Raw genomic sequence first — 18,152 nt, forward strand, 5'->3', positions numbered from 1 at the left:
AGTACCTGGTTTTCTGCACGTACCAGAGATTTTGTTTTGCACATACCAGAGATTTTGTAAGTTCTGAGGCAAGGTCACAAGACGTGTTTAAGTAAGATAAACTCTTGCTGCCATAAACCTGCTCTCCCGCCTCAAAGCTTGAACCAAAATATCAGAAATGGCGGGAACCAATCATAGTTAGCCAAATCGCTTGTTCAAACACTAGCCAATCATATATCTGATTTGTATAATAACTCTATGCCCACTTTTCTTAGACTATATAACATTGTTCCGAGCTCAGTGGGGGAGCTCTCCTGCCCGTCTCGTTTCTCGAGCGAGGGAGAGTTCCAGGTTCGAACCTGTAATAAAGATCCTTGCTGCTTAGCTTTGACTCTGGACTCTGGTGGTCTTCTTCGGGGAATAAACAGTCTGGGCATAACACAGAGAGTGTAAGGGATAACGTCTAAAGATTTAGTATTTTTTATTCTAAACAAAATGGTACCTAATATTTAAAATAAAGATCCAAAAAGAATCACACAACCAAATGCCAAACAGAAATGCTGAGTTTGTTCTTTCACAGAAATGTATTACTTTATTTTCTAAAAAAGGACATTTATCTCCCTCCAACAGAAATAAATACTTATTTTTCAATGAAAAGGTTATAGAACAAGCATAGAACATGTCAACAATACAACATAAACAGGAACAACTATGATCAACTCAAAAAGTGTTGTGTTCAGATACATGAAGCAAGACAAAAACCTCAAGCATCTAAATCATTACAAAGACTTACCCAAAGCTTTTAGAGTCCTGCTTTTTAAAGTACGTTCAGTAGCTAGAAACTGTCTCATTAACTGACCATGGGTTCAGAAGTATCACAATTTACTTTCCCCTGGAATGCACATATCACATCATCCATTTGTTGCCAGCTTCCTAGAAGAGAGTACCCACTCTGTATTTCAGCCTGTGAACATGACAAATGGGAGAAAAAAGAGAAAGCAGCGTTTGGGAACAGTGCACTGGGCTAATCAGATGGTTCATGGAGTAAACAGGTTATGGGCCCAGGGACCTGAAACATCTGAGTACTGAATGGATTAACACACAGGGCAACTCAGGAAGCTGGGTCATAGTGCTTAGGAAGAGAATGCCAAAAGACTGAGGGGAGAGCCCAATATGCATGCCACCTCTGTAAAGATCCAGAGAGAGAGGGCAGCTGAAATGTTAACACTGGCCAGGTCTTTGGAGCTTCCGCTTCTCCCTGAGCCAGAATTGAACAGCAAGGGCAAAATCACAGCCTAGATCCCACCCCAACTGTCAGGCCTCTGAGCCCAAGCTAAGCCATCATATCCCCTGTGACCTGCGTGTATACATCCAGATGGCCTGAAGCAACTGAAGATCCATAGAAGTGAAAATAGCCTTAACTGATGACATTCCATCATTGTGATTTGTTTCTGCCACACCCTAACTGATCAATGTACTTTGTAATCTCCCCCACCCTTAAGAAGATTCTTTATAATTCTCCCCAAAACATTGCTCTCAACTCCACCGCCTATCCCAAAACCTGTAAGAACTAATGATAATCCACCACTCTTGGATGACTCCTTTGTCAGACTTAGCCCGCCTGCACCCAGGTGAAATAAACAGCCATATTGCTCACACAAAGCCTGTTTGGTGGTCTCTTCACACGGACGCGTGAGACATTTGGTGCCAAAGACCCAGGTCAGCGGGACTCCTTCAGGGGACCAGTCCGCTGTCCTCATCCTCGCTCCATAAAGAGATCTACCTACCACCTTGGGTCCTCAGACCAACCAGCCCAAGGAACATCTCACCAATTTTAAATCAGGTAAGTGGCCTCTTTTTACTGTCTTCTCCAATCTCTCTCAATATCCCTCAACCTCTCTCCTTTCAATCTTGGTGCCACCCTTCAATCTCTCCCTTCTCTTAATTTCAATTCCTTTCATTTTCTGGTAGAGACAAAGGAAACACATTTTATCCGTGGACCCAAAACTCCAGCGCCGGTCATGGATTCAGGAAGGCAGTCGTCCCTTGGTGTTTAATCATTGCGGGGACGTCTCTCTGATTATTCACCCACGTTCCATTAGTGTCTGATCTCCGCAGGGACGCCTGCCTTGGTCATTCACCCACGTTCCCTTGGTGGCAAGTCAATTGCAGGGACGCCTGCTTTGGCTGCTCACCCATGTTGCAGCCCAGGGCTGCTCCCCACCCCCTTCTCCGTGTCTCTACCCTTCTCTTTAAACTTGCCTCCTTCACTAAGGGCAACCTTCCACCCTCCATTCCTCCTTCTCCCTCAGCCTGTGTTCTCAAGAACTTAAAACCTCTTCAACTCTCGCCTAACCTAAAATCTAAGTGTCTTATTTTCTTCTGCAAATACCGCTTGGCCGCAATACAAACTTGACAGTAGTTCCAAGTGGCCAGAGAATTGCACTTTCGATTTGTCTATCCTACAAGATCTAGATAATTTTTATCGAAAAATGGGCAAATGGTCTGAAGTGCCTGACGTCCAGGCATTCTTTTACACATTGGTCCCTCCCTAGTCTCTGCTCCCAATGAGACTCATCCAAATCTTTCTTCTTTCTCTCCTGTCTGTTCCTTCAGTCTCCACCCCAAACTCTGAGTCCTTTGAATCCTTTTCTATGGACTCATCTGACCTCTCCCCGCCTCCCCAGGGTGCTCCTCACCAGGCCAAGCCAGGTCCCAATTCTTCCTCAGCCTCTGCTCCCTGACCCTATAATCCTTCTATCACCTTCCCTCCTCACACCCAGTCTGGCTTACAGTTTCGTTCTGCGACTAGCCCTCCCCAACCTGTCCAACAATTTCCTCTTAAAGAGGTGACTGGAGCTAAAGGCATAGTCAAGGTTAATGCTCCTTTTTCTTTATCCGACCTTTCCCAAATCAGCCAGTGTTTAGGCTCTTTCTCATCCGACCCCACTAAATATATACAGGAATTCCAATATCTAACTCTGTCCTACGATTTAACCTGGAATGACCTAAATGTCATCCTAACTTCTACCCTCTCCCCAGATAAACAGGAAAGAGTTTTTTCTTTAGCCCAATTTCACGCTGATAACCACCAGCTTCACGAGCCAGACCTCCAGGAAAGCATTAGAGCAGTTCCCTGAGAAGATCCCCAGTGGAACTACAGGCAGATTCCCCAGGTATAGCTAGGCGAGATTACATGGTTTCCTGCCTAGTTGAAGGGCTTAACAAGGCATCTTACAAAGCTGTTAATTATGACAAACTTAAAGAAACTACCCAAGGTAAAGACGAAAACCCAGCCCAGTTCATGGTTCGCTTAGCAGCAACCCTTAGATGCTTTACCACCCTAGACCCAGGGGGACCAGAAGGCCGCCCTATTCTTAATATGCATTTTATCAACCAGTGAGCTCCTGACATTAGAAAAAGCTCCAAAAATTGGAATCTGGCCCTCAAACCCCACAACAGCAATTAATCAACCTCGCCTTCAAGGTGTACAATAGTAGAGAGGAGGCAGCCAGACAGTAACGCATTTCTGAGTTACAGCTACTTGCCTCTGCAGTAAGACAACCCACAACCATGTCTCCAGCATACAAGAACTTCAGAACATCCAAGCCAAGGCTCCCAGGGGCTCCTTCAAAACATCCTCATGGATCTTGCTTCAAATTCCAAAAGCCTGGCCACTGGGCCTCAGAATGCCAGCAGCCCAGGATTCCTTCTAAGCTGTGCCCTGTCTATGTGGGCCCCCACTGGAGGTTGGACTGTCTGACTCACATCAGCGCTGCTCCTAAAGCCCCTGGAGCCCAAACCCAACGTTCCTTGGCCGATTCTTTCCCAGATCTCCTTGGCTTAGCAGCTGAAGACTGACGCTACCCGATCACCCCAGAAAACCCCCTGGACCATCAGGTAACTCTTACGGCAGAGGATAATTCAGTCCTGTTCTTAATCAATATGGAGGCTACCCACTCCACATTACCTTCTTTTCAAGGGCGTGTTTCCCTTGCCTCCATAACTGTTATGGGTATTGAAGGCCAGGCTTCTAAACCTCTTAAAACTTCCCAACTCTGGTGCCAACTTACACAATACTTTTAAGCACTCCTTTTTAGTTATCCCCACCTGCCCAGCTTCCTTATTAGGTCGAGACATTTTAACTAAATTATCTGCTTCGCTGACTATTCCTGGGCTACAGCCACACCTCATTGCCGCCTTTTCCCCCAGTTCAAAGCCTCCTTCGCATCCTCTCCTTGTATCTCCCCACCTTAATCCACAAGTATAGGATACCTCTACTCCCTCCTTGGCAACAAATGATGCACCACTTACCATCTCATTAAAACCTAATCACCCTTACCCCACTCAACGCCAGTATCCCGTCCCGCAGCACCCTTTAAAACGATTAAAGTCTGTTACCACTCACCTGTTACAGCATGGCCTTTTAAAACCTATAAACTCTCTTACGATTCCCCCATTTTACCTGTCCAAAAACCGGACAAGTCTTACAGGTTAGTTCAGGATCTGTGCCTTATCAACAAAATTGTTTGGCCTATCCACCCCGTGGTGCCAAACCCATATACTCTCCTATCCTCAATACCTCCTTCCACAACCCATTATTCTGTTCTGGATTTCAAACATGCTTTCTTTACTATTCCTTTGCACCCTTCATCCCAGCCTCTTTTCGCTTTCACTCGGACTGACCCTGACACCCATCAGGCTCAGCAAATTACCTGGGCTGTACTGCCGCAAGGCTTCACAGAAAGCCCCCATTACTTCATTCAGTCAAGCCCAAATTTCTTCCTCATCTGTTACCTATCTCGGCATAATTCTCATGAAAACACATGGGCTCTCCCTGCTGATCGTGTCTGGCTAATCTCCCAAACCCCAATCCCTTCTACAAACAACAACTCCTTTCCTTCCTAGGCATGGTTAGGTACTTCCGCCTTTGGATACCTAGTTTTACCAACCTGACTAAACCATTACATAAACTCACAAAAGCAAACCTAGCTGACCCCACAGACCCTAAATCCTTTCACCACTCCTTTCCGTTCCTTAAAAACAGCCCTAGAAGCTGCCCCAACACTAGCTCTCCCTAACTCATCCCAACCCTTTTTCATTACACACAGCCAAAGTGCAGGGCTGTGTGGTCGGAATTCTTACACAAGAGCTGGGACTGCGCCCTGTAGCATTTTTATCCAAACACCTTGACCTTACTGTTTTAGCCTAGCCATCATGCCTCCGTGCAGCCACCCTAATACTTTTACAGGCCCTCAAAATCACAAATTATGCTCAACTCACCCTCTACGGTTCTCATAACTTCCAAAATCTCTTTTCTTCCTCACACCTGACACATATACTTTCTGCCCTCCCCAGCTCTTTCAGGTACACTCACTCTTTGTTGAGTCTCCCACAATTACTATTGTTCCTGGCCCAGACTTCAATCCGGCCTCCCACATTATTCCTGATACCACACCTGACCCCCATGACTGCATCTCCCTGATACACCTGACATTCACCCCATTTCCCCATATTTCCTTCTTTCCTGTTCCTCACCCTGATCATACTTGGTTAATTGATGGCAGTTGCACCAGGCCTAATCGCCACACATCAGCAAAGGCAGGCTACATTGAGGCTACTGCTCTGGCCCCATCCACTACCTCTCAGCAAGCCAAACTCATTGCCTTAATTCGGGCCCTTACTCTTGTAAAGGGACTACGCATCAATATTTATACTGACCCCATATCCTGCACCACCATGCTGTTTCATGAGCTGAAAGGTTTCCTCACTACACAAGGGTCCTCCATCATTAATGCCTCTTTAATAAAAATTCTTCTCAAGGCTGCTTTACTTCCAAAAGAAGCTGGAGTCATTCACTGCAAGGGCCATCAAAAGGCATCAGATCCCATCGCTCAGGGCAATGCTTATGCTGATAAGGTAGCTAAATTGCAGCTTGTGTTCCAACTTCTGTCCTTCATAGCAGTTTTTCTCCTTCTCATCTGGTCACTCCCACCTACTCCCCCACTGAAACTTCCACCTATCAATCTCTTCCCACACAAGGCAAATGGTTCTTGGACCAAGGAAAATATCTTCTTCCAGCCTCACAGGCCCATTCTATTCTGTCGTCATTTCATAGCCTCTTCCGAGTAGGTTACAAGCTGCTAGCCCGCCTCTTAGAACCTCTCATTTCCTTTCCATCGTGGAAATCTATCCTCAAGGAAATCACTTCTCAGTTGTTCCATCTGCTATTCTACTACTCCTCAGGGATTGTTCAGGCCCCCTCCCTTCCTTACACATTAAGCTCGGGGATTTGCCCCTGCCCAGGACTGGCAAACTGACTTTACTCACATGCCTCGAGTCAGGAAACTAAAATACCTCTTGGTCTAGGTAGACACTTTCACGGGATGGGTAGAGGCCTTTCCCATAGGGTCTGAGAAGGCCACCGCGGTCATTTATTCCCTTCTATCAGACATAATTCCTTGGTTTGGCCTTCCTACCTCTATACAGTCCAATAACGGACTGGCCTTTACTAGCCAAATCACCCAAGCAGTTTCTCAGGCTCTTGGTATTCAGTGGCGCCTGGTTTTACCTCAAATTGCCACCCTTAAGTCACACTTTAAGTAGACAGAAGCTCTTCAGTGACAAAGTACACTCCAATACTTTCACCCTGATGAAGTCCTATTCTTTACTTTTATACTTACTCTTATTCTCGTTCCCGTTCTTATGCCACCCTCTACCTCTCCCCAACTATCTCCACCACACTATCAATCTCAGTCACTCTCTCCTAGCCGTTTCTAATCCTTATTTAACAAATACTTGCTGGCTTTGCATTTCTCTTTCCTCCAAAATCGCAGAGGCCTTGACTTACTCACTACTAAAAAAAAAAAATAAAAAATAAAATAAAAAAAAAAGGTTGCGGGGGGGACTTTGTATATTGTTAAATAAGAGTGTTGTTTTTACCTAAATAAACCTGGCCTGGTATATGACAACATAAAACTAGCTCCTTCAGTGTCTTACTGGCCAGTTCATGCATCTCAATTTCTACCCTATGTTTTCCTCCATAAAAAAGTAATCCCTGTCCAACTTTCGCTTCCAGCAAGATCAAATAGATGTAGTTTTTCCTACTGCTCTAGCTAAGTACAACTAAAAATCCTAGCCACTATATGTAAAACAAATACGGGAAGACTCTGGACTCTGAAGCTACAGATAAGGCAAACCAGACAGGCACCTTGAGACCCATGGAAAACATGGTGGTGAGTTCCCTGGGTTTTCTTTTCACCTCAACATATACCACAGACAACGAGCTTAAAAACAAAAACAAACAAAAAACAAAACACAAACCCCTGCTCTCCTAAGCCAAAGAACTGAACAACAACATGCCCTCCAGCCAATACCACAGAAAAAAACTGGCCCACCCCCACCCACAAAAGCAAAAGCCATGTGGGGAGCCTAAGTTTCCACCCTTATGAGGCAGTAACGTTGTTCAGGTGTGTCTACCCCTTATCCCTACAGGGGAGATACTGGAGAATTCTAGACTTCCTTCCCTGCCAGGTGGTAATAAAACCACCTTCCCCTGCCAGGGAGTATCTGTGGAGACCACCTGGAGAGCCTGGGTTTCTCCTCCCACCTGGCAGTAATGAGACATCCCTCCTGATCCCTACTGGCGTGGTATCTATCAGAGGAGGCCTAGAGTCACTTTCACCGCAGCCCAGGGGTAAGAAGGCCATCCCCTCCCAGTGGTATTAGTAGAGTCCTAAAGAGGGGCTCACACTCCTACAACTGCCCAGCAGTAATGAGGACGCCCACTTTGTGTGTCAATGGATCAGTTCCTCAAAAGCACAAACTACCACAACTCACCCAAAATTAAATGGATTATCTGAATAGCCCTAATAACTGTTAAAGAAACTGAATGAAGCCTTCGAAAAAGAAATCTGGCCCAGATCATTTCATTAAAGAATTCTACCAACGTTTAAAGAATTAAGATCAATTCTACACAATCTCTTCCAGAAAACAGAAGCATAGGGAGTACTTCCAATTTTTTTTTTTTTTTTTTTTTTTTTAAAGACAGGGTCTCACTCTGTCACCCAGGCTGGAGTTCAGTGGCATGATCACGGCTCACTGCAGGCTCAAGTGATCCTCCTGCTGCAGCCTCCCAAGTAGCTAGGACTATAGGTGCATGCCACCACATCTGGCTACCTTTTTAATTTTTTTTATAGAGTCAGGGCCTCCCTATGTTGCCCAGGCTGGTTTTCAACTTCTGGGCTCAAGCAATCCTCCCAGAGGATGGTTTCGGGCTCCCAGATTACAGGCGTGAGCCACCACACTCAACCTAAAAGGGAGATCTAACTGCAGACAGAAGTGGAGAAGGCCATAATGTGACCATAGAAGGAGAGATTAATAATATAACCATAAACCAAGGAATGCCATCAGCCACCAGAAGCTAGAAGAGGCAAGGAGCAGATTCTCCCCCAGATCTTCCAGAGGTGGCATGACCCTCTGACACTGTGATCTTGGCTGACTGATACTGATTTCAGAATTCTGGCCTCCAGAACGTTGAGAAATAAATGCCTGACGTTTTAAGCCACCGTGTTTGCAGTAATTTGTCATGGCAGCCACAGGAAACTGGTATAAATACCTCCCCATCTCCAAATAAATACGTATGCAAAAGGCATACATATTTGACTAGCCTTAAGTACAAATGCAAAAGAGAAAATCAGATACAATTTCAGAGTTCCTCATTCAAAATGATAATATAACACTCCTAATTTTTTTTATAAAGTATAGATAAAAAGAGAAATAAATACAGCTTTGGAAATTATATCCACTGGATCCAATTATATCCAATGTATACTCAGTTCCCTGAAGATTAGCCTACTCAATAGACAAGAACTGTTTATCAAGTAGCCTAGCAAAATTGAAGACTCAATCTTTATTAACTCTGACTTCTAGTATATTTCTTCTCTGAAGGAAAGAGAAGCTAAATTGTATAGGTTTCATTACTACCATAAAGAAATTCAACAAAATAAGGTCACTCTGGCACTCCTTGGAGTCCTCTAGATTATTTCCATCCTGCTTCTCCACCGCCTTCCCATTCTTAGTGAACAAAGCAAACATAATTCTTGCTTTAATTTAATCAATTGGTCTTAATGAACCACCACGTTAAAAATATAAACAACCTAGGGCCAGGTGCAGTGGCTCACGCCTGTAATCCCAGCCCTTTGGAAGGCCGAAGAGGGAGAATCAGTTGAGCTCAGGAGTTCGGGGCCAGCCCAAGCAACACAGAGAGACTTCATCCCTACAAAAAAAAAAAAAGAAAAATTGGCCAGGTGCGGTGGCACATGCCTGTAGTCCCAGCTACTCTGGGAAGCTGAGCTGGGAGGATCACTTGAGTCCATGCATTCAAGGTTACAGTGAGCTGTGATCAGGCTACTGCAATCCAGTCTGGGCAACAGAGTAAGACTCCGTCTCTACAAAAATAAAAAATGAAAAAACCTAACTTTAAATCTGCAGTCACTCTCACTAAGTAGTATGTTAACCCAGTAAACTCTTCAGGTTGAGCACTACATCATAAAATTTCATTATGTGTATGATTATAACACAAACAATAAACCTGGTAATATATTTTACTGAATTTCGAAATGATACAATGGAACATGCAAGACTATCAAAACAATCATTATAACACATGAAAGGGGAAAAGGCAAAAAGGATGTCTCATTTAAATCTCCCACATTATAGACAGACTCACCCTAAGTAGCTACAGTAAGTTACATTCAGCATGGATATTCAGAAACTTTGGACATAACTTGTAATACAAGGCACACTCACTGAAATAATCCCTTACACTTAAAGCCACACAAGTACAGTATATTTTAAATTTATAGTACATTAAAATAGGCATTATAGCATAGCAATTAAGAGCACAGACTCTGAAACTAGACTGCATAGGTTCAAATCCATGCCCCGTACCTTCTTGGGGCTTCTGTTTCCTCATAAGCAAAATGAAGATAATAACAGTACTTGTATTTACTTCACAGTGGAAGCTGAGAGGGTTAAAGGAGTTAAAAACTTAAAGCATTTAGAACAGAACTCAGTATACACCTGGCACTCACACATTATTAAAAGAGAGGGTCGCTATTACTACCTATGGTCTTCATAACAGTTTCATGGCTACCACGTTTACTTTTCATCATAGAAAACCTAGAGGTGATGAAATCTCAGTGACCTCTGTACTGAAGGCATTGATTTGTGTTTATCTCCTTCTCTACACAGTAAAGCTCAAAGACATAAATCGTGTCTTATTTAAAACTCTGTCCCCATTACCAAGTCCATGGTGTGTGTCCAAAAATGATCAAGTTTAGTCAAGAAATATTTTGGTGTTTAAGCTACCCCAACTTTCAATCATTTTCCTCCCTAACTCTACACAGGTAAATTTTTATTTAAAGGCTACACAAAAAGAAAAAAATAATTCTAAGACAGTATTTATATTATGAAAGCAGAAATGGTCAGAGCCACAGCCAAGGCTGCCTTTCCCAAGATACCTAAACATTCCAGTCGGGCAAGAGTCCCTGTTAAGAGTTAAAAACAATCCCCTCAGTCCATGCTCCCAGTCACATGGAGCTGGAAGAGCTGGAAAAACCGCCACCACCACTCATTCCTCTTTCTTCATCATTTATTCTTATCTTCATCTAGCATTTCCCTTCTTTGTGACACCACCACTAGATACCAGCTCACCACATGCTATCCCTCTCCTCCATGAGTTCTCCCAAGGGAATTAACTATATACACTTACATAAAACAGATGTGATCTCCTATTTGAGATGAAAAACTAAGGGTACCATAACTCTTCCCTTTATCTTTGTCCCTAGAACAGTAATCCACTTTCTCTGAGGAAGTGAACAACTGAAGTCTTCAGGAATCTCAGCTGTGAAAGGCTGCAGACGGTTCTGTAACCACCTGTGAAAGGCGGTTAATCCTCTACTGTCAGCTTTCACTGATGGCAACCCCTCATATGTCTCTTCCATTTGCCTCCTGAGTTTTTACAGTAGGATCCCTATGGCCCTACTGCCACAAGGAGAGGACAAGGTAAAGGTGTGAATAAACCTCATAAGACTTTCCTGGGACATGACCTCACAGCCATAGGGAACACACTGAAGGTTTTTCTTAGCTCACTGCATTAAAAACCTTGCAGCCAAAGGAATTACAGCAGTCCTCATTATCCAATAGCAATTAGTGTCTCATGGGGAGAGGACCACACAGCCATTTCTCTTTAACAAGGACCATATTTTTGTAATGAAGAAAAAGAGATCTGCTTAGAATTTTCCCAAAAAATAAAACAAAAAAATCTATTGTGTTCATAAAATATCATGTATTATATTGATCAAAATTTAGATTACACTTTGCAACTATGCATTAATTCTTAGGACAAAAAACTAATGAATAGATGGAGTGCTTGGGGCACAATTTTGTGACCAAATTGTAAAACAGCATGATGTGACAGCCTTAATTTCACATTTGCCTTTTGCAAAACAATTATATAAAAGTCATTTTAGCCAAAAAAAAAATTATACTTTTCTTCATTTGTCTCCTGGAGCCTCTCACACCCCTTTTAAATTCTTTTAAAGTACCTCTTTCATAATTATCCCTGCTGTTTTTTCTCATTTAAAGTGTTCTTGCATTGCCATACTCTCACTAGAGCCTCTTTTTTATTATTAAAGTATGTACATAAAAAGCACAAATCTTCATATTTTTACACATTCTGAATTTTTACATATACATATACCCATGTAACCACCACACATCTCAATGTATAAAATGTTGCAAGAAGGTTCCCTCATGCCCTTTCACAGTCATTACCACCACCACCACCAACCCAGAGTAATCACTATTCTGACTTCTGTCACCAGAGAAGTACTGTACTTATTTCTGAACTTCATTTAAATGGAATCATGCAGTGTACAATCTTATGTCTGACTTAAGTCTGTAAGATACATCCATGTTGATACATATATCCATAATTCATTGTCTTTTATTGGTTTTGCAGTGTTTCATCTTATAACTGTACCACAATTTACTCATCCATTCTACTGCTGATGTACAATTGGTTCTGCAGTGTTTCATCTTATAAATATATCACAATTTACTCATCCATTCTACTGCTGATGTACAACTGAGTTATATCCAATTTTTGATTATGAATAAAGGCATTATAAACATCCTTTAACATGTTTTTTTAGTAGGCACAAGCATTAGTTTCTCTTGAGTATACCTAGGAACGAATGCAAGCATTTGATCATGGGTAGGAGTAGACAAAGCCACAGTCTTCCAAAGTGACTGTACCATTTGACACCCCCACCAACAATATGTAAGAGATCCAGCTGGTCTACACTCTTGCCAACACTGGAACTGTCCATCTTTTTAATTTTAGTTATTCTGGAAGGTGTATAGCAGTATCTCATTATTGTTTTAATTTATATTTCCCACTGACAAATAATGTTAAGTACCTTTTTATATGCATACTGGCCATTCTGAGACCCTCTAATAGAAAGTGCCTGTTCAAGACGCCTACACATTTTTAAAATGATTTTTCTCATTAATTTTTTTATGCTACACATACACACACACACAGAGCATGAGTCCTTGGTCAGATATATAAATTGCAAATTTCTTCTTCCAGTCCATATTTTGCTCTTCATTTTCTTAGTGGCGTCTTTAGATGAAGAGAAGTTCCCAAGTTTAATGAACTCTGAAGACAAATTTATCAATCATTTTCATGATCAGTGCTTTCTGAGTCCTTTTTAAGAATCTCTGCCTATTCTAGGCACTAGTTCTTTATTTGCACTATGGTTTCAGTAGTTCTCCCCCTAGCTTTGACTTCATGAAATCCTGCCTCTTTTGCAAGATTTGCACCCCCTACCTTGTAGTCGATTTGCACTGCATTCATGTTATGTTGTTAGGTGTTGGACAACTTTAGTGTTACACAAGTTCAAGTGGAGATCAGCTTTAAAACTAGAGAAATCATCAGTGATTACTTCCATATTACAATGATTTCTGTACAAATATATTCAAAACCTAATGTAAAAAGAAAAAAAATTCTAATACCCATTATCCTAGCATTTTTCCCCCAAACATACCTTAAGATGATTCTTTCTACACCTTTTAAACAAATAACTTCCTGCTCTATTCTTTTTCCTAAATTAGTTAAGAAGACCTCCAATTTCCAACCATATAGTTCCAAAGAAATAAACCTTACTCTTACGGCAAGCACGTATTCCCTTCCACAACCCTGTTATCTTCACAGCCAATCACTCTCACAACATGCTTTCAAAATGTGTGTGGAATGTGAACTCTGCTCTGCCACAGCCAATGCCTGGTTCCTTCCCTCACCATCTCTTGTCTGGAGTATGCAAACTGTCCTTAACTGGTCTCCTCTTTACAGTCTGTCTTTCACCCTGTCACCAAAGTCACCTTTCAAAAACATAAAGTTGAGGTTATGCATCTAACGAGCTCCTTCTACAGTTCCCACTGTCTGCAGGATAAAGTCACTCTCTTAGCTAAGAGTTCACAACCTGGCTCCAACCTTTCCTGGCTTTGAAAGGAGCTGGGCACATTCCTCAGCCCCGGGCTCAAAACTCCTTGAGCCTAGTACAAACACATCCCATCCTCCCATCCCACCACATACCACCATATATCTCTCCAACTCCCTGAGCCCAGTACAAACACCACCTGGAAAGTCTCCGATAAGGGGACAGCCGTTCAAGGTTACTGAAAGCGCGGGAGCCAAAAGAATTTCTTTGTTCCCCTGCAACTTTCGGGCTATAAAAAGCAAACGCTCGCATTGTTCGGGGCCCTCTTGTATACTGTGTAAAGGAGGGACCAGGTTCGAACTTGTAGTAAAGATCCTTGCCGCTTGGCTTTGACTCTGGACTCTGGTGGCTTGCCGCTTGGCTTTGACTCTGGACTCTGGTGGTCTTCTTTGGGGAACAAACAGTCTGGGCATTACAGCTTCCCTTCCAGCAACACCTACAATACTCTGGTCTGACCCCTGGACACCATGAGCTCTCACTTGTCCTGGCTTTGCTCTGCTTCTCCCTATGCCTTTATCCTCCAGTTAGCTCCCTTCCTCTTCTGGCCAGACCCACCCCAGAAGAAGTAACTGTTCCCTTTTATGTGCTCTCACAGCTCTCTGCACCCACAACTATATTTGAGTTCTTATCACACTTTATTAGTTAATCATTTATTTATTTGTCTCAACTGTCTACAAACTTCTGGACCTGGGACTTCTCCCTGAATTCCTCAAGGGTAGGGTCAGGAGTTAATGTTTACATCCTAAAGACTTGGCGGGGCTATTCCATAAAGGTTCAATGAAAGAATAAATGTCCTAGCCACTTTTACTCATCCTATTTTTTCAATAAATAAAGACTGGAAAAATTAGCACAAGTATATCAAAACAACAAGCTTAACTAAAATCAGTTTTCTTTTAAAAGTCCCCCAGCAAATTATTCTTTTAAAAAAATATAATAAAAACAAAAATCTCAATTACTGATTTGTGCTTCCTGACAGAAATTAGTCATAACTGGCCAGGCACGGTGGCTCACACCTGTAATCCCAACACTTTGGGAGGCCAAGGCAGGCGGATCACCTGAGGTCGGGAGTTCAAGACCAGCCTGACCAACATGGAAAAACCCCGTCTCTACTAACAATACAAAATTAGCCAGGCGTAGTGGCACATGTCTGCAATCCCAGCTACTCCAGAGGTTGAGGTAGGAGGATCACTTGAATCCGGGAGGCAGAGGTTATGGTGAGCTGAGATGGTGCCATTGCACTCCAGCCTGGGCAACAAGAGCAAAACTCCCTCTTAAAAAAAAAAAAAAATCAATCATACCTCTGTTTCAAAACAAATTTTTAACTAATGGGCAACAAAAGTAAGATGAATATACCACTTAACTAAGGTAAATGTAATTGTTACCACACAACTGGATGCCAATGGAATAAAACATGATTATTTACACAACTAAAAGATCACAAACAAAACTACTGGCTTGAAATATGTGTTCATTCTAGGACATCGCTGGAGCCTTTGAAAAAATATATATATACATAAAAAATGAAAAATTTGTGCATTATTAATGTTTCCCCTTAATACGTAACACATCTGTATGTCACAGGAAGATAGTATGCATAGTGGTAGTAAGACAGTAATAACACAGGCTGGAAACACAATGCTAATTGTGTGACATGGACAAATTACTTAAACGTCAACGTGCTTCAGTTTCCTCATCTGCAAAATAAAGATAATAAATGTATCCACCTCACAGTGATGCTAGACGACTGAGTTGGCACATGTAAGTCCCCGATTCAGAGTCTGGCATAGCACATGAATGTAGAGGAATAAATTTCAAATATTTTCACTGTTTTTTTAACTTTTTTTAAGCCCTTTTACACACACTGTCTTTTCTTTTCCTCCCAACAGTTTAATGAGATTGTTTGAACACGAAATACTAACTTTAGAGATAAGACACCAATAGTAAAGTTGTATGATTACCCCTTTTTTTTTTTTTTTTTTGAGACGGAGTCTCCATCTGTCGCCCAGGCTGGAGTACAGTGGCACGGTCTCGGCTCACTGCGAGCTCTGCCTCCCGGGTTCATGCCATTCTCCTGCCTCAGCCTCCCGAGTAGCTGGGACTACAGGCACCCACCACCACGCCCAGTTAATTTTTTGTACTTTTAGTAGAGACAGGGTTTTCTAGGTTTCACCGTGTTAGCCAGGATGGTCTCGATCTCCTGACCTCCTGATCCACCCACCTTGGCCTCCCAAAGTGCTAGGATTACAGGCGTGAGCCACCAGTCCGGCCACCCTAAGACATTTTTAAGTGGCAGAGTTTGGACTAGAATCCACACATAATCTTAACCCCAGGCCAAACTGACCAAATCTCCACGGATCCAGTTTGGAAGAAAGAATCTTTTGGGTTTTCCCCATTGCTTCCTCCTCGTTGTCAGCAACAGCCAGCCTAAAGACCTCATGGGGGCAAATGCAGAGGACCACGTGTTCAAACTAAAAAGTAGAAGAAGCCTAACTTTCACAGAAACTGACACATAGTTGGCCCTCCAGAGATGGCAGCTATTGACTGAAACTTACAAGCACTATTACATTTTTCTCAGTTACAGAACAAAGTACTACTCCACAAAATCAAGTCTACTACCAAAAACAAAAGTCACTTAATACTATGCTTATCTGTCATATCAAGCATATCTATGTCCAATGTGCAATAGAAACCTAAACAAAAAAGTGGTAAGATTTATTTTTACTAATCTCAAAAAACATGTTTCACAAAAAGGGCTTTCATCATCAGTTTTTTGAAAACTAACCCAAGTAGTTATATTTCATGACATGATGTTTCTTTGAACAAATAAGTTAACGATATGATTAAATATTTCACCTTGGTAATGCCTTCAACACATTTGTTCAATACTTTTCTTGGGCTTAAAGTGACTCTCAATCCCTAAACTCATCTACTGCCAGGTACACAAGAAACACAGTTAATGAACTTTAAAGGCAGATGCAATGTTTCCAGGGAAGTCATCTGAACCAGAGAAGTACAAGCAAGCAAATCATCTCCACCACCACGTCTAAGTGCCTTATCTTTCAACTTCTTTTCTTCAAATGGGCAATTAGAAACTAAAATACACCTTAAAAATCAGGTTTGGCATCCGCCCTGGCTAGGGCCTACCTTTCTTTACGCGGCACTGCCACTCTGGCACCTACAGCCAGGCCTTTGGCGCCTGCAGGACTCACAGGGAAGGCAGCCCCAGCCCCTGCTCTCCACAGCTCTCGTCGAAGCCCTGCACGTGGTGGCCACTTGAGACGTTTTAGTGGATGGGATTCGACAGGGGCTGAGCTCAGGTTGCGTTCCGGGAGGGCGCAGCTCCCAGACCCGCTGTGGTTGCAGGAGGAAGGTTTTGACGCTCCCAGCGTAAACAGCGACGGGACACTCTTCGCCCCGCTGCTACCTAGCCCTCGCTGCTCGCGCGGCCCCTCCGCACCCGACGCCTCCGCCAGCCTCCAGGATTCATTTCCCTGCGCCTCCTCCCACCTGAGCCAGCGACGCCACCGCCACCTGCACCGGACCCCAACTCCCAAGCCAGGGGCCGTTACCCGAGGTCGCGGCCCGGGGGAGGCCCACGTCTCAGGAGGAAAAGCCCGGGCTACAGCTCCCGCTCCTGCACCGCTAAGATCCCCCGGCCGCCGCCATTTTCCTTGCGCCGTAACCCCACCTGACAGTTCCAGCCGCCCACCTGTGACAAGCAGGGCACGCCGCGCGACGCCGAGTGGGGTGCGTGGGGAAGCTGGGACTCCGTAAGGGTCACAACCTCCGAGCGGAACCCGCCGTTAATTCATCCAGAAGCGCGGAGGCGTCCGGCCGTCGCCCTAGTAATGCGTCCCGGAAGGCTGCGTCCTGATTGGCTGCAAGAGCCGTGTCGCAACGGCGTCCCCGGCTGCGTGGGAAGCCCGGGTCCGCGGCGCCCCGCGCCTGCTCCACAGCCCAGGATACCCCCGGGTGCCTTTCTTTGAGAGCTCCTTTAAAGAGTCCGCGCTTATTTCCTCGTCTGTCCTCCTGGAGAGGAGGGACCCACGGAACGGTGGGGTGTAAGGATAAGAAAATAACGAAATAGGAAATTAGCGGAGGTCATTTGTCCGAGGAAACCTAATGTTTCATTCAACCCCTAGAGCTGCAAAATGGAAAACAGAAATCTGGGAGTTTAATTTACAAGCCTAAATTGGGTGCGCGAAGACACTGGACAAATCAGTAATAGAAACAGCTCTAGAACCCAGGTTCCCTCATCAGGAGCACAAAGTTTTTCCAGCACGCTCAGTGTTTCCCCAGTCCTAGAAAATGTTTCCTCCCAGTTCCCATAGCAACTTCATCACACTGCTCCAAAGGTCTCCTTCACCTACCATGGTGTGTCTGTCCCCTAACCTACTAGATTGCAAGCCCCTGAATGGTGGGGACTGTGATTAAACCCCTTTTCATTTCCCTTAAGCAATGCCCTCCTCAACTTGGCCTTCAACAAATACAATAAGAATCTTATAAATAATAAACATAGCTACACATCACACACAGCCACTCATCAGTAGTTCATGTGTGTCTATACGTTTCATCCGTTTATTCAACAAGGCACAGAGGAGTGAA

At 43.6% G+C, this 18,152-nt stretch overlaps 1 protein-coding gene across 4 annotated transcripts in view; it reads right to left on the reverse strand.

Moving 5' to 3' along the window:
* The window catches only part of LCLAT1 (lysocardiolipin acyltransferase 1), a 224,223-nt gene extending 206,811 nt beyond the window's left edge, over positions 1-17,412 (reverse strand). The window contains exons 1-2 of one of the 4 annotated variants that reach the window (XM_011972551.1): positions 17,257-17,412; positions 773-943 (exon numbers count right to left, since the gene is read on the reverse strand). The gene's annotated coding sequence lies outside the window, so the exon portion shown is untranslated. Of the gene's footprint in view, positions 1-772; positions 944-17,235 lie in introns of all 4 variants that reach the window. The other 3 variants (XM_011972550.1, XM_011972553.1, XM_011972549.1) reach the window with 3 other exon arrangements.
* Between the last annotated feature and the right edge of the window lie 740 nt (positions 17,413-18,152).

Source organism: Mandrillus leucophaeus, unplaced genomic scaffold (assembly GCF_000951045.1).
Source record: "Mandrillus leucophaeus isolate KB7577 unplaced genomic scaffold, Mleu.le_1.0 Scaffold13, whole genome shotgun sequence".
In the NCBI taxonomy this organism is placed as follows: domain Eukaryota; kingdom Metazoa; phylum Chordata; class Mammalia; order Primates; family Cercopithecidae; genus Mandrillus; species Mandrillus leucophaeus.